The sequence below is a fragment of the Durio zibethinus genome, chromosome 17 (assembly GCF_047325235.1).
Source record: "Durio zibethinus cultivar Kanyao isolate XHJ-2024 chromosome 17, ASM4732523v1, whole genome shotgun sequence".
In the NCBI taxonomy this organism is placed as follows: Eukaryota; Viridiplantae; Streptophyta; class Magnoliopsida; order Malvales; family Malvaceae; genus Durio; species Durio zibethinus.
In genome coordinates, this window is record NC_143178.1 from 1,326,629 (window position 1) to 1,343,541 (window position 16,913).

The following is a 16,913-nucleotide window of genomic DNA, read 5'->3' on the forward strand; positions in this document are numbered from 1 at the left end:
TTTAAAGAGAATGTTTGGTATTGTCAAAGTTATAATAAACAGGAGAAGATGCTGGTGGCAATGATACAACAAGATCAGCAACCAAAAAGTTTTCAAATGGACAACATCCATGTAGAATGGAAGTTTTTATCATCTTCCCTTTGATTGTTATCATATTGCAAGAGAAAAGACACTAGTGATCGTGAAACAGCAAGATATTAAGAGAGGCAGAGGAATAAAGATATAAACTGAAAGACAAGAGAACTAAGATGGTTAGGGAGAGAAAACAAAACAGAGACAAAGAGTTATTATGAAATAACACCTCTCAAGGCATTCTTTCTAGCGAGTACTTTAGTACTTGCTTAAAATCCTTCAACATTTAATTTAATTTTTTTAAGTACAAAAAATTTGAGATCCTTTTTCAAAATAAATTCCATCATAGAATGCATTTTTAGACCTTATGCCGTTTCAATCAACAAGTGCAACTCTTGAAGTGATTATGCATTTAAAATGTGCATATATCGCCACTCATAGGACCCAAAATCAAATACTATAACTTTCGAATTTGAAATGAGTAAAGTGCACTAGGCTACTTGTCTAAGGCATTATCAAATAAACTATCATTCTCTTGATCCTCATATGATTCAAAATTTGAACTTTTGCTAGCTTAATGTCAACGAGTTACTCAATTTTCTTTTCACATGCCTGCTATTATACCAAAAAAAAGCCAATGTATACTCCCAATTGCAATATTGCATCTAGCATTAAATGAATAATGAACAAACTTAATTGAAGAAAATAATGCATAACAATAAAAGAAGCAAAAATGAATAATGAACCAACCCTTCATTCCCAAAGTAGGGACAGTCACCTAAACTTGATAGTTTAAAGGAGGAATCATTGTATTACTTCTTAGACATGCAGATTTTGGAAAAAAAAAAAAAAAAAGCAGTGACATGAAATTCTTTGGTAACGTTTCCAAATAGGAATAATAACTGAAAATATATGCAAATTTCATAAACTCGATTGAGCAAATATTATCACAAAGACAAAGAAGAAGAAGAGTCGACTTAGATATAATTATCTAGTTATTTTGGTGATTGTGTCACGGATCTAAAGGTGAGTCATGAATCCCACATTGAACATAATAGGAAGGTCACTGGGATATAAAAGGGTTCACACCATCTCCTCCTTGTGAGGCGCTTTTTGTAGGACAAAATCGTGAGGCCAAGGGAGTCAGAGCGGACAATACCTCACAAGGGTGTGAACCGTAACGGAAGGCTGATCTGGGACGCCAGAAGGGTGAATGCCCAGGTCCGGGAGCCGCACGGGTTCGGAGCTTAAGTCTTGACCTGTGACAAGTGGTATCAGAGCCAACCTTAAACCGTTCGATCCCGTGACAAGTGGTATCAGAGCCAGTCCAAAACCGTTCGATCCACGTCAAGCACCTCGAGGGAGGTAAGCAGGGTGGCCAGCCTTCGTGACGAAGGCGTCACGAGATTAAGTGTGGGAGAATGTCACGGACCTAAGGGAGAAGTCTTGAATCCCACATCGAACATAATAAGAAGGTCACTGGAGCATAAAAGGGTTCACACCATCTCCGCCTTGTGAGGCATCTTTTGTAGGACAAAACCGTGAGATCAAGGGGTCAGAGCGGATAATACCTCACAAAAGTGTGAACCGTGACGGAAGGATGAATGCCTGGATCCCGAAACCGCACGGATTCGAAACTTAAGTCTTGACCCGTGACAATTGCGTTGTCATACAATTAATCACCGAAAGTTCAAAAGTCATTTGGGTCACAACATCCAAACTTCAGTTCAGAAAAGCAGCAAACAAAACCAAGATTAAAAGGGATTTTGTAATCACACAAAAGACGGAAGCAAAGGAAGAAAAAAACAAACCAACAAGGACAACACACTTGGGGAAAGAGAGCAACTGCCATATCACACTGCAGACAAGGTGATATCATAAAAAAACACAAGCTGCTTTTACTGGAAAAGATTTATTTCGCCAATGACTACCACAGCTCTACATGTTATCAAAATGAGAAGAAAAATGTAATGTAGAAACTTATATATAAAATATGTGAAAAGAAATTCATATCATTACATTTGCACAGCCTTCCATCTACTTGAAAGACTATCATACTTATCTCTAAAACTTCCGCCCTTTTTGTAGAAAACATTCTTCAATTTCGCCATAGTCAAATCAAATATGTTTATCCTTCTATCAAGCATTGTTTCGGCAAACCTTTTCACCTCTACCAACCTACCCAAGTTAAGAAGCCCAATGAGTGACTGATTTGCACTTTCCTCAAGAGGTGAGACACAATTCTCAGCCATGTAGTTCCACATATCAATTGCCATTTCAGGGTCATCATTCTCCAACAATATCTTAATAGCAAGAACATAATTAGAACTCGTTGAAGGCAATGATCATCTCGACAAAGAACTTTCCCAACTTATGAACCCTCTTATTACTCACCAAGCATTGAAAAATCATGTTGTAAGCCAAAGAATCAGGCAAAGCTCCAGGGAACACCATCTCATCAAGGAACCAAACGGCATTATGCACATCATTGTTGTTGCATGCCAAACCAATCACTGCATTGTACACAATCAAATTGAGCAGCAGCCCGCCACCGACCATTGCATCCCACAAGGGAACAACGTGGATTGAGTCATTCTGCTTGACAAGAATATCAAGAGCATTTGAGAAAATTTCAAACCTGGTAAGCAGTTATGTCCATTCATAACTTGCAAGAACTTGACGGCCTCATCAACATGTTACCCATGAATAAGCATGGTAAAAAATGCATCATAAGCAGAAATATTCTTTGGACTCCACCCAATTCTGACCACCATCTCGCCAAAAGTGTTCTTGGCCTTAGCCACATTGCCTTCTTTCTCCCACCGTTCAGGCAAAATGGCGAAAGTATCCCCATCAGGTGGGATCTTAATATTGATACTATCAAAAAACTCTATTGCAACTGACATCTGATTGTCCTCGAGGCAAATTGCACTGAGAAGCGAATTTAATGCAACGACATCTTGTTGTAAACTGTATCTATCCATGACATCAAAACTCATGGTAGCATCACTAAATCTATGCGCAGTACAATGGCTACTGGAAACCGAAAAATATTTTGCAATTCAAAGAAGACCCTCTTGCTTCATGGAGCGCAAGGCATCCCACATGGGTTCGAAGCTTTGATTCTTTCCAAGCAAATCGACCATGGGATTCCAGGCATAAGCAGAGGGCTTGACGAAGCGGACAGCCCAGCGGAAGAACTTGACGGCGGACGAGGGGTCATTGTAAGAAAAGCCAAGGACTTGTTGGATGACCTCCGAAGTAGGGGTAATCCCAGTTGAGAAGAGCGCAGATTCAATATCATGAGGAAAGGGTCGGGCGAGGAGGTCGCAGAGGATTGGGACTGTTGGGGAAATATCGGGTGAATCAAGGTGCGTGAGGAAGTGTTGATCTTGGAGATTGTTGGGGATTGAGCTGTTATCACGGTCCTGAGGAGGCTTTTGAATCACACATCTGACCGTGTATTAAAATTGGTCATACAATATAAGTATTCAATTACTTGAATGCGTCAAGCGTTTTCATGAAGGTAAAATGGTTAAAAAATAAAATTTTATAAATTGATGTAAATTATGATCGGATGAGTTCACGCTTAAGTTTTGAAGCTTAACCCACGTAAATTAGAAGCTTAAATTTAAATTCGTAACAACGAAAATTTTGATGTGTGATAATTGATATCATAATTAATTATAAATATAAAAATTTATATTATTTTTAACTTAAAAAATACCTTTTAAAAAATAAAATTATGAGATTAAAAAAATAAAAAATTCATATTACGTTTAATTTATAAGATATTTTTTCAAAGATAAAATTATAAAATTAAAACAATTAAAATAAATAATATCTTATAATTAATATATATCGTAACAATTAAATTGATTTAAAATATCAATACCTTTCACGTCCGAATCTTGAACTCATTCGATTTTTAACTAAACAAAAGCAGGAGAGTTCGAATACATAAAAACAATAATAATAAATAACCCTAAAAAATTGAATTGGAAAGAATCAGTCAGGCAACGGACGGAGTGAGAGTTGCAGAGAAAGAACCTGAGAGATGGCTGTCGTGCTTCTGCCCAAAAATCGAAAAAGCTTTGAAGCCTTTGGGGTGAAAGTGGGGATGGCCGGGGACGGAAAACAATCTATTGCCCTCGCAGGTATTCACCTCGTTTACACTGTATAGAGCATTGTCATCTTCCGGCCAAGTTGCAGTCGGCTAGCCATTGCCATTGCCGTATATTTATTTTGGCATTGAACATTGTCAATTGTCACCTGGATGGATTAAACCCAAACCCAAACCCAATACCATAGATGTTTTCAGTTGGGTTCTAAATCCTTAGTCGTCCGTCTTATGAACAAAGGCACTACTTATAATCACTACAAGAAAGGGAGATTTAGTAACCCTGCGTCTGAAAATATCATTATGAATTATTGGTATATTTACAATAATACTTTATAAATATTATGTAATTAAATTTTTTAATATTTTATACAACGATAAAATTTATTGTTTTGAATTTCTCAATTATTTATAAGGACAAAAAATTTTATTGTGAAAATTTATATTATTTGTAACGTTTTTCTAATATCATGGCTTAAGGTTTTTTTTTAAAATGTTATATAATGACTAAAAAAATTATTACAAAATTTTGATCATATTTATAATGATAAAAAAAATTTTTGTTGCATAATCTTATCTTATTTTTTTATGCTTAAAATATTTTTTAATATTTTATACAACGATAAATAAAATTTATAACAATAACATAAAATTGTTGTAAAAACTTATTTTATTTGCAATTATTTATTAATATCATTGTTTAATATTTTATACAATAACAAAAAAAAATTATTACAAAAAAATTGATCATATTCGTAACCAAATAAAAAATTATTGTGTAAACTTATTTTATTTGCAATGATTTTTTGAAGTCATTACTTAAAATATTTTTTAATATTTTATACAATAACAAATAAAATTGCTACAAAAAAGTGTATAATATTCGTAACAACAAGATAAAATTGTTTTGAAAATTTATTTTATTTGTAATTATTTTTCAATATCGTTGCTTCAATTATTTGTTTAATATTTTATACAATAACAAAAAAATTAATATGAAAAATTTAATCATATTTATAACAAAAAAAATTGTTGATATAAACTTGTTTCATTTTTAATAATTTTTTGAAGTTGTTACTTAACACTTTTTTATATATATATTTTATACAACAACCAAAAATTTGTTACGAAATTTTTTATCATATTTATTAATGATAAAAAAATAGTATTACAACAAAACCTATTTTATTTTTTTAACTATTATATGATATAGTTTCTTATTGAAATATTCAATATAATACCTCAATATTCAATCAACACTCTTTTAATCTCAACATTTTCTTTTTTTCTCTTGAAAAGAAAAAAAATCTTAACATCCTATTTACGTAGTATAATTCAAATAAATATTTTAATTTTAATAATTTGATTTAATTATTATTAACTCGAATGAATTGTTGTATATGTATATATATATATATATATATATATGGACTATCAACTATGGTTGGTTTAATGTTTCTTATACATAATAAATCAAATGATAAAACAACAAGCAAATCTTAAGATGTTCAACTTAATTTTGTTTAGAGAATTTTACTTGGAATTGGAATGATATTTAGCAGACTGAAAAAGGAAAGAACTTTGTTTTTAAAATTTTCTATAACAAGATAAGGACAAAAAAAGTAACTTTGGTCATTTTACTCTTATTACATTATTTCAAGATGTTCAACTTAATTTTGTAGAGAGAAATTTACTTGGAATTGGAATGATAATTAGCGTACTGAAAAAAAAAATAAAGAACTTTGTTTTTAAAACTTTCTATAACAAGATAAAATATATATATATATATATATTTGCTCATGTTGCTATTATTATATTAGATTTGTCTAAGATTGAATTATTCATTTCAAGATCTAAATTTGAGAGAATTTTAAATATAAATTTTAAACTTATTAAATGAATTAAAAATTAAATTTTAAGCTATTTAAAAAATAGATCCAACTTTAGATATGACATTTAAGATTCGGCTTAACCAAAATAATTTATATATATTTTATATTTATAATTATATTACATAAAAATAAATATATAATTAATTAATATGTGTATTCACATTAATATTATATATCTATATGTATCAATCCCATTCAAATATCAAATTAAATTAACAAAGTTATTTTTTAGATTTATTTAATTGATTTTTTTTTTAATGAATATTTATTATAAAAATTATTTTTATCTTTTAAATTGAGGTACGAGCGAATTTGAGCGGTTTAGCAACTCCTTTTTAAAATAGGTTGAATTTGGATAGCAAAAAGCAAGTCCATATTTCAAGTTGGACTGGGCCTAAACAAATTAAAAATGGGTTAATATCATGTCTATACCCGAATCCGATGCAGCCCAACCATCGAGGGGCCTATACAACGTGAATTTCATAACCCCTTCTCCTTTGAATTTGACCCCAAAGCCTCTCATAACCAGGATACTTCTGATGCAATTCTAAAGGGTATTCAAACTTTAGCGCTAAATTCTCAGTAACCAAATGCTCAAGTCCTATTAGTAGCCCTTGCTGCAACCAACTCCCAATCGGACAGCTGTGTTTTTCAGGGCTTACCCAACAAGTCGGAAACTATAGAGGAGGACATAGAGAAGGTCAGATATTCTATATAGGATTGACTAGAGAAGACTTTGTTTTAGATAATGGGCACTCAAACTTATCTCCTTCTTGGATGTATTTTGCAGATCATTTATTTGTCGGTTTATGACACTTCTGGCTCTTTTGGGGACTTTAACTGGATTGTTCCTTTGTTTCATCATGGCTTCATTTTAAGATTGCCATTCTAGACTTCGGAACCAAGTAATATACAGTAGAAATGCAATAGGGTAATTTGATATTGTTTTATTTACTGCTGTGTATCATATTCCTCCCCCTTGAGTTAATCACTGATTTTCTGATGTTTACTTGATTATCATCTTCTAGAATAATTTCGACTTCAAGATTTCCTTTCCCGAATATAAGACTCTTCAAACGTTCTTTTGCTGATTTTTAGGAGCAGTACAGTGTGTTGATATTCTATGTGTAAGAGTAATGAATATAAGACTCTTCAAACGTTCCTTGGCTTTACACTTTTAATTCGAAATTAAGTCCGGAGAATTTTGCGAGTCCTTTTTGCTGCCTCATGCAGAACTATATGCTACACTTTGTTCGTGCAATTAATCATCTCTTGAGGTAGATTATGGAGGTCCTGGTATGTGAACTAGCAGTTAGGCTAGTTAATTAGTTGTCATCTTTGTCATGTTCCTCTTTTGGCCAGAATCTTTGCCATGTTCAACAATCTCACATTCTTACCTGGCTAGCTTTCCAACCGTATGAGGTCCTTGACTTTTGGTTGTTATTCAAGGTGCATTTGTTTGACGCTTGGGACCAGATACAAAGCCCTTACAACTCTAAATCAGTCTGAGCTAAATTATTAGAGATACAAATGCTGCCCTGCATAACGCGTAGCTAGGTATTAGAATCTATGACAAAGGTTGTGAAAGTTTTATCTATTTTCCTAAAAATGGGTTGAGTGTATTAGAATTGTTATTTTAATTAATTTGTTTTGTCATATTGCAAATTTGGATGCAAGATTAAGAACATAGTTTGTCATAACTTATCGATTTGGGGATTCAATTACTGACGTAAAAATTTAAAATCATCAAAAAATACGATAAGTAGTCACTAATCTTTTTTAGGATGTGATTGATTACTAAAAAATTTTATCTTTTTAATAAAACAATAAAACGAGTTTAAAACTTTATTAAAAAATGATTTTAGTATATGAAAATAAGATCGGATTTGAAAGTCGATTACGAGTGAAAAATGATTAATACTCCCACAACGCCTATAAATTAGTACCAATTAATTATACACTATTTATAATTGTAAATAAAAATGATTTTTATATGAAATTTAATTATAATTGCCTTCATTTTATCAGAAATAAAATTAGTTTTAAAAAATCTTTACTTAAGAATGTTATGAAAATCTTTAAATTAAAACAATACTTTCAAAGTCTCTGATATAAAAGTAGAATTTGAAGATAATTTTTTCACTTAAGATTTACTATAACATTCCTTCTAAAAATAATAAAATAATATTATTTGTAAATGATAATTATTGATAACTCTCTAATATTTAGACAAAGTATCAATTAATTATAATTCACAAAATGCTATTTTAATTTTATTTATTCAAAATAAAAAATTTTAAGAAAACTTTTTATGTAGTAAAAAACGAAATATAATGTAATTAATATTTAACGACTATAACTAGAGCAAACATATATACAAATTATAAATGAGAACATTAATCTAAATGAAACGTATGCAAATGATGATCAAACACAAATTCAAGAATTGAGTTTTCAAATATAAAGAAACTATTTGAACTTTCTAACATCTAAGCAGAGTTTAGGTACAAATTTTTATATTTAAAATTTCATCTTATTATTTTATTATTATTGTATTGTTATAATCATGGTTCAAATGAAACGACGTTATTTTTTTTTAATTATGAAAATAAAATTCTCTAAATATCCCAACATTTAGACAATATTTAGGAATAGATTATTTCGTAAAAGGTTTTCATGCAAATGTTTATAAAATAAAAACGAGTTTGGAGTTTTAGGTAGGTCTGGTTCCAATTTTAAAAAATTACTAACATCTCTAAGAATCTCAAACATTTAGACGAACTTTTAAAATAAGTTCAATTTTACGATTTTTTTTCTTGACAATTTATATTAATGCAACATGAAACAAATAACTTATGTGAATGAAAATAAAAAATTAAAACAACCAATTTATTTGATTTTATACGTGTTATATTCATATTTACTTGTTATTAATTTTTTTTTAGAAATTAAAACTGAAATAAATTTTATTTGGCATTTAATTTTACTTATGACATTTTTTACCCTATATTTTAAATTCTAATTTAATTTAACTTGACTTAATTTTTTATTTTTGATTTGATTAATTTTTTTAATTTTTCAATATCTATGCGAAATTTTTTTTTTTAAAACGCGATTTTGAATTTCCTCCAACATCTAGGCAAAATTTTCAAAAATCATTTATTTTGTATAAAAATTATTTAATAATCATATCCTATTAGAAAAATTAAATATAATATTAATGCAAACATATATAATTTTTAATTCCTAAACATGCATTTTTCTATAAATTAAGTAAAGGTATGTAAAAATATACAAACATGTTTAAAAATTTAAAAGAGAAAATTTTGCCCAACAAGCTTTTCACATTGCAGCCCAAAATAGAAATCCACAAGCTTGAGTGAGTGGTGGATTGGATAGTCTCTGGTCCAATGGGTTGGCGGGTTTAGGCCGTCATCCGGGTTGGTTAGGTTATGTCGGGTAGGATCCAAATCGGATCCGAGTCCACCCAATTCACTCATTTTTTTTTTCTTTTAGTTCACTATAAAATCCCCAATTTTTTAAATAATCATTTCTTGCTTCTTTTTCTGAAAAAAAAAAAAAATTCTTCTTCAAAAATAGAACAAAACTTTCCACAGCACAGTGTGCGGCGAAGGTTGCCACTGCTCCGTCGCTGGCGCTGCTGTCGGCTGACGTCCTTTAACCCAAAGTTTCACCCGCAGTTCCCCTCGGCCTCCTCTTCTTGGTTCTAGCCTTAGATTTATCCAAAAAAATCCCTCTAAATTGATTAATCTAGGATTGAAGTTTAACCATAACCTTCACCTCCACCGTCTGATCTTTCCCAAAATAAAATATGATGTCCTCCTTCTTCTCTTCCATCATTCCACCATCGTGGATTGCCCAGAAGATTGCTGCCGTTCACTCTTTTGTTCTTTTTTTTGGCGAGACTAAATTTTTCCTTTTTTTTTTTTTATGCATCGCCACCGTTTTTGCCATCCCTTGTCACCTCTGTCCTGCCGCCAGCATTGCTCTGTTACTTCATCGACGTCTTCCTCTCTCTTTTTTCTTTTTTTGTTATCTTTTATAAAGGGACTGATTTTATTTTTTTTGCTTTTGTTTGTTTTTTTTTAGGTCGTCGGCGTTGGGTTCCTCCCTCGGGGGAGGACTGTGAATATGTGTGTGTGTTAGTTTTTGTGTTTAGCATTTGTTCTTTTTTCATTTGTGGCTGATTTTTTGTTGGATTTTATGGTGGTTGGTTGCCTCTGTTGGGGGCTTTGGTGGTTGGGTTCGTGTTGGGACCAGGGTATTGGTTAGGGTGAGGCTTAGCAAGGCTGTTAGGGAGTCTGGGATGGTGTTGGGGATGGGTTTGGTGACAGGTGAGGGCCTGGTCATATGCCTGGGTGAAGGGTGCGGGCGAGGTGCTAGGCCGGGGCTGTTTCCTCTGGTGGGTTTGATGGCTTAGGGAGTTGGCTGTGGTTTCTGTGGGAATGGGGTAGGCCCGTAAGGAGGTTTGGTAGGGGTTAACGCGGGCAGAGGATGGTTCTGGTGAGTTAGGGTTTCTGGTCGATGTTGTGAAGTAAGTGCTCGTGAAGGGATTAGAGCTGAGACGATGTGCGGTTGGCTGAGATGGAGGGTCGACCGGGCTCGGGGATGTAGGTGGAGGCTGGGTTCTAATGAAGGTGCTTGGGTGTTTGGATGAAGGTGCAAAAGGAATGGTTGGTGTTTGCTTGAAATGGTGTTGGGGTTCTATGGGTGAAGGCTGAATGTGACACGATTTGGGGCTTGGCCAGGGTTTGTGCGAGAGTGCAAGGTGCCAATGTGAAGGATGCCCAGGCTCCTTTGCTAGGACTGTGAATGGTGCTGAGGAGGGGATCGATGATAGGGGTGGGACGGTTTAATAGAGCTTTTTTTTGTGTGTTCCTCTCTTCTCTCTGATGGGGGCTAGCCTCCTCCCTTGGTTTTTAATCTAACCATTTGTAATCAGTCCAAAACTTATAGAATCACAGAGTAGTGGACTGCAGGGTAGTGGTGGAGCAGGGACTGGGATGGTCTGGTGCTGGCTTGGGGGGCTCTGTTGTGGCATTTGGCTTGTTAAGGCAGTGACCCAGACAGAATCGGTAGTGGCTGTCGGCCACTCCTTTTTTGCTATTTTTTCTCCTTTTCATAATTTTATTTATTATTTTTTTAAATTAACTTTTGTAATTAATTAATTTTTATTTAATATTTTTTTGATTAATTGTAGTAATAATAATTTGATTAATTGATTATTTCTTCATATATTTTTTTTTTGTAAATTTTCAATTAATTAAATTAATTCTAAATAAATAATAATAAAAATAAATAATTCAAAACAAATTTAAACAAATTTAATTTAACGTTAAAACAGACTCAAAAAATTCAAATTGAGCTCAAAAAAAAAAAAAAAAAAACTCTTAAACCAGTTAGAATAAATTCAAATTAATTCGAATAAAATTGAATATCTATTTAATTTACTAGAGAGAATAAAATTCTTCACGATGGTGCCTAGGGTAAAAGTTTTGATGTGTGCCATGGTGAAGATCAAAGTGTCCATGCATAGTTGCATACTAACACTCTCAAGTAGGTTATGCATCTTGAGATAGTAAAATAATTCCGTAAGAAGATACTTATATATATAATATATACCTAGCTCTCAAACAAATTAATTAATGGCTAAGGTAGGGATGTACACAAAATTAGTTGCAGTCAACTGTGTACAAAGTTACAACCAAATCACACTGAGTCTTCATGCCTTTAAATATCGCCAGCTCTAATTTGGGTCGTCTATACTATATTATAATATAGTAAACGAAACGCGTGTTTAATTCTAAGTTAGATAATATTCTAAATATTTTTTAAGTCTATGTTTCCATCTATATATGTCTGTCCATGTATGGTGTCGATGGATCTGCATGAGTGTTTGGAGGACGTATGTGCACCCACTCGTATATACCACTCATCAATCTATCGCACAGTAAGTACTAATTGTTGGTTCTGTCAATGAACGTGAATGTGATGGACAAGTAATATGATCAGCAGATATGCTTTTCTATTTGGCAAAAACCATGATCATGTTCCATTCTTTATATAGTCAAATTAGCTAAAAAACAAAACAATTTCAGCATTGCGATCTCATCAGCGGCTGACTCATCACTCACCGTCTGATTGGTTCAAAATCCTAATTGTTGGTTCTGTCAATGAACGTGAATGTGATGGACAAGTAATCTGATCAGCAGATATGCTTTCTAATTGGCAAAAACCATGATCATGTTCCATTCTTCATATAGTCAAATTAGCTAAAAAACAAAACAATTTCAGCATTGCGATCTCATCAGCGGCTGACTCATCACTCACCGTCTGATTGGTTCAAAATCCTAAAGTGTTTTTCCTCCTAAGCCTACCAGAACAAGTGGGAGGCAGTCTTTCTAAAATGCCAAGTGACAAGACATAGTGGAAATCAAACTAACGGTATATATGCATATGTCTAAGTAGGAGAATTGAACATTATAATATCTCGATATATAAATATCATATGGCTCCGAAGAATGCGGTAAACCAAGGGATTTTTTGTCCCATTTTCTTTTACAAACTCGGTTCTTGGCGTATATGGTTTGCTCAGGCCCAGGCATAGAAAGGGTGGTGGATAGGTTTTTTTTCCTACCGTGTGGGTATATAGGCATAGACTATCAGCTGATAGCCCTAAGCGCTACTTATGATTTTTAAGGTTAGGATTTCCTTAAACAAAATCGAAAGGATTTACACACGCGTACATATATATATATATATATTTGTTTGTTTCGACGATTTAAAATTCTTTTTAGATGGGGATTGATTTCTATATATATAAAAAAACAATCTGCAAGTAAAGACAAAATGAGAAGAATCGAGCAGAAAATTAAAAGCAACCAATGTACTCTCTCTCTCTCTCTCTCTCTCTCTCTCTATATATATATATATATATATATATATATATATATGAATATGACCGTTGTCGCAGAAGCAAATATTTTTATTAAGATGAATAAATAATTTTTTAAAAATTTGAAAATAATTTGTATTTTTATTTATATTTTAAAATATACTAATATCAATCTAATCAAATTTTGTTAACTATCATAGTTTTTATTTAGAAAGACAATTAATATCAAGGATATTATATTAATGCAAATATATGGTTAATACCAAAAAATAGAAATTGTATTTTAATTTTCAAAGGAATTTAGGGTCGTTTAAACAGGTTAAAAAAAAAAAAAATTCTTTCTTTGGCCAAAAAAAGAAAAAAAGGTTACAAAAATGCTTGTGTGACTGGGAAATTTTTTTTTTTGTTATACAAAAAAAAATTGCTTTATTGCTCATAATTTTAGGACTTACCTTGATAATCACCTAACAAAGTGACACCTTCAACCCAATCAATCATCGTCAAAGCTTGAAAGGTATACCCAGCCCGTGGAAGTGATGAGCTAATTAATGCTTAAAATTAACTTGCATTAAATTAACCTGGGTTTAATTTCCTCTTTAAGCAAACTGACAATATTGAGGAATGAGCCATTTGCATTAATTAAATGCAAATTTCCTAGGGAAAAAGAACACACACCCACACAATTTATAGTATTAAGAAGGAGAAAGAACAAAATAAGCCATCACTTTAAATTTTTAACGAGTAAGTAATCCGCTTAGTGGAAGAAGCATTTGCTTTTAAAACCAAGCCTTACCGGAGCTAGATATATACATTAATGTTTCAGATTTCAGTCCCTTTCTCAAAATATACATGTTTGTTACGAAGTAATAATCACAACAATATAAAAATAATAAACAACAATCAATAATAAAAAATATAGAAAAAATAAAGCATATCAAAATTTACGTGAAAAATCTTCCAATGTAAAGAAAAAAAATCACGGACCACCAAAACAATTTTTACTATCAAATAATAGATATACAAAGTTCTTCTCTAGCTAAAACTAGAGCTAAACAACAACTAGAGAAACAATTAAAGAAATCTCACCAAATAAGTGACTCAACAAATACACCTTAGATTTGTTCCTAAAGAGCTTCAAACCCGATCTTCACCGTTCAGAATGTAGAACTCTGAATCATAAACCTCCTGACAAGGTTCCAACTTAATCGGACTACGGATCGACTTCCGTTCAACTAACTCTCCTTTCTCTTTTTTCTCTCTACTTTTTTTTTGCTTTTCTTCTTTTTTTACTTGGTTTTTGACACTCCCTTAAAACAACCACATCTTTTTTTTATTAAGTAGCTAGGGCTCTGTGTAAAATGAAAGATCAAGGCCCATGGCCTTTACTTGGTCCAAAACCACTTACATGGGACTAGACCCCATTTTCCTAACAATCTCTCCCTTCAGCCCTATTAAGAAGAGATTCATCACCATAGCAGTTTCATTTGGAACTTACCTTAGTCAGGGAACTCATTCCAACAAAGTTACTACAGAGCTCAAGCTTTTTTTTTTTTAAAAGTATCTTAGTCAACATATCTGTTATATTTTTATCATAATGGACTTTTTTCAATAGCATCTGATGTTCTTCAATCACTAAACGTAATCAATAATATTTAACATCAATGTACTTTGTTCTAGCATGGTATATGGCATTCTTACTCAAATTTAAAATACTCTAACTATCACAAAATACCACATACTCTTTTTGATTCAACTCCAATTCAAGAAAAAAACATTTCATCCAAAGCATTTTCTTTACATGCTTCGATTGCTGCAATATACTCAGCTTCTGTAGTTGACAAAGCAACACACTTCTGCAACTTAAATTACCAAGATATAGCTCCTCTTGTAAAAGTGAACAAATACCCTGAAGTAGATTTTCTACCATCAAGATCACATGCCATGTCAGCATCAGTAAACCCTTCTAGAATTGGTTATGAAACTTCATAAGTCAAGCACATTTTTAAGGTACGCTTCAAATATCTAAAAATTCATTTAACTGCTTCCCAGTGAACTTTCCCCAGATTAAAAAAAATCTACTCATTACACCAACTGTATGAGTAATGTTAGGCCTTGTACAAATCATAAGATACATTAAAAAATTGACTGCAAAAGAATAATGAATACTAGACATAGTTAGTTGCTCTTCCTTAGACACTGGACAAGATTTTTTACTTAGATGAAAATGGTTAGCAAGTGGACTGCTAATTGATTTAGCATGTTGCATGTTGAATCTACCAAGCACTCATTCAATATACTTTTTCTTTGACAACCACAGCTTTTTAGCTCTCCTATCCCGGATAATTTTTATACCAAAAATCTATTTTGCTGGACCTAAATCCTTCATATCAAAAGACTTAAATAATTGTTCTTTCAACCTGTAAACCATACTAGGATCTTGTCATACAATCAACATATCATCAACATATAATAATAGGATAATGAAGTTACCATTAGGAAATTGTTTAACATACACACAAGAATCTGCTGCTTATTTTTTATAGCTATGACTCATCATAAAAGAATCAAACTTCTTATACCACGATCGCGAAGCTTGTTTCAAACTATACAAGCTTTTCTTCAATTTGCAAACTAAGTGCTATTTTTCTTTTACTTCAAAATTCTCAAGCTGATTCATATAAATGTCCTCCTATAAATCACCATGCAAAAATATAGTTTTAACATCAAGTTGCTTAAGCTCAAGATTCAAACTAGTTGCTAATCCCAGTATCACTCGAATATAACTCATCTTTTCAACTGGAGCAAAGATCTCATCAAAATCGATGCCTAGTTTCTGAGAAAAATTTTTTACTACCAATTGAGCTTTATACCTCACAGTTTGTCACCATCTTTTTTCAACTTGAACACCCATTTATTCTTTAATGACCTTTTCCCTTTTAAAAGTTTAACAAGATCATAAGTACCATTCTTTCGTAATGACTCAATCTCTTCTTTCATTACTTTTAATCAATGCTCTCTATCCAAAGCAGTCTGCACATCTTAGAAGCTTTCTGGCTCTTTTTTACTGGTAACTAAAATAAAATATAAACTTAGATACCTAGTAGATGGCTTGCGCTCTCTAATAGATTTTCTGGGCTGAGACTCTACATCACCTGATGTCAAAGGTAGCTCTCTCTGCTCAACACTCTTAGGTAGAGAGGATTGCTCTCCATGCTCAAAACTAATTGCATTTGGCTCATCACTAACTATGGTTGGCTCATTCATATCTTCAAGTTTTGTTTCTTATTCATTTCCACTATCTGTGGCTCTTTCTTGTGAAATCCCTGTCGGTGTTGAAACATCACATTCAATAGTAACTCATGTAGTCTTTTTATTTTTTTCAAGGTTTGCTATAAATTTTTTTTCATGAAAGACCACATCTGTGCTTCTGATTATCTTTTTCTTTACTGGATCCCATACCCTGTAACTAAATTTTTTATCACCATATCTTACAAACACACACTGTGTGACTTTACTATCAAGCTTTGATCTTTGCTTTTTTGACACATGCATGAATGTTTTACACTAAAAAACTTTTAAGTGAGAGTATAGAGTATCTTTCCCTGTCCACACTCTTTCTAAAATGTTAAAGCCCAAAAGAACTGATGGTGACCTGTTAAGTAAGTAACAAGCTGTGTTGACTGCTTCACCCCAGAATGACTTTGATAATTTTACCATCCTCAACATACATCTAAATTTTTTTACAATAGTGTGATTCATTCTTTCAATTATACCATTATGCTACAGTATTTCAGATTCTGTCATCTCATACCTGATCCCATGCTTTGAACAATACTCTTTAAAGCCTTTAGATGTGTATTCCTCACCATTATCAGTTCGAATACACTTTAAGGGTAACCTTATCATCCTTTCA

General features: G+C 32.3%; 1 pseudogene; it reads right to left on the reverse strand.

Moving 5' to 3' along the window:
- Positions 1–944: 944 nt before the first annotated feature.
- Positions 945–3,536, reverse strand: LOC111286082 (uncharacterized; annotated as a pseudogene).
- Positions 3,537–16,913: the final 13,377 nt, after the last annotated feature.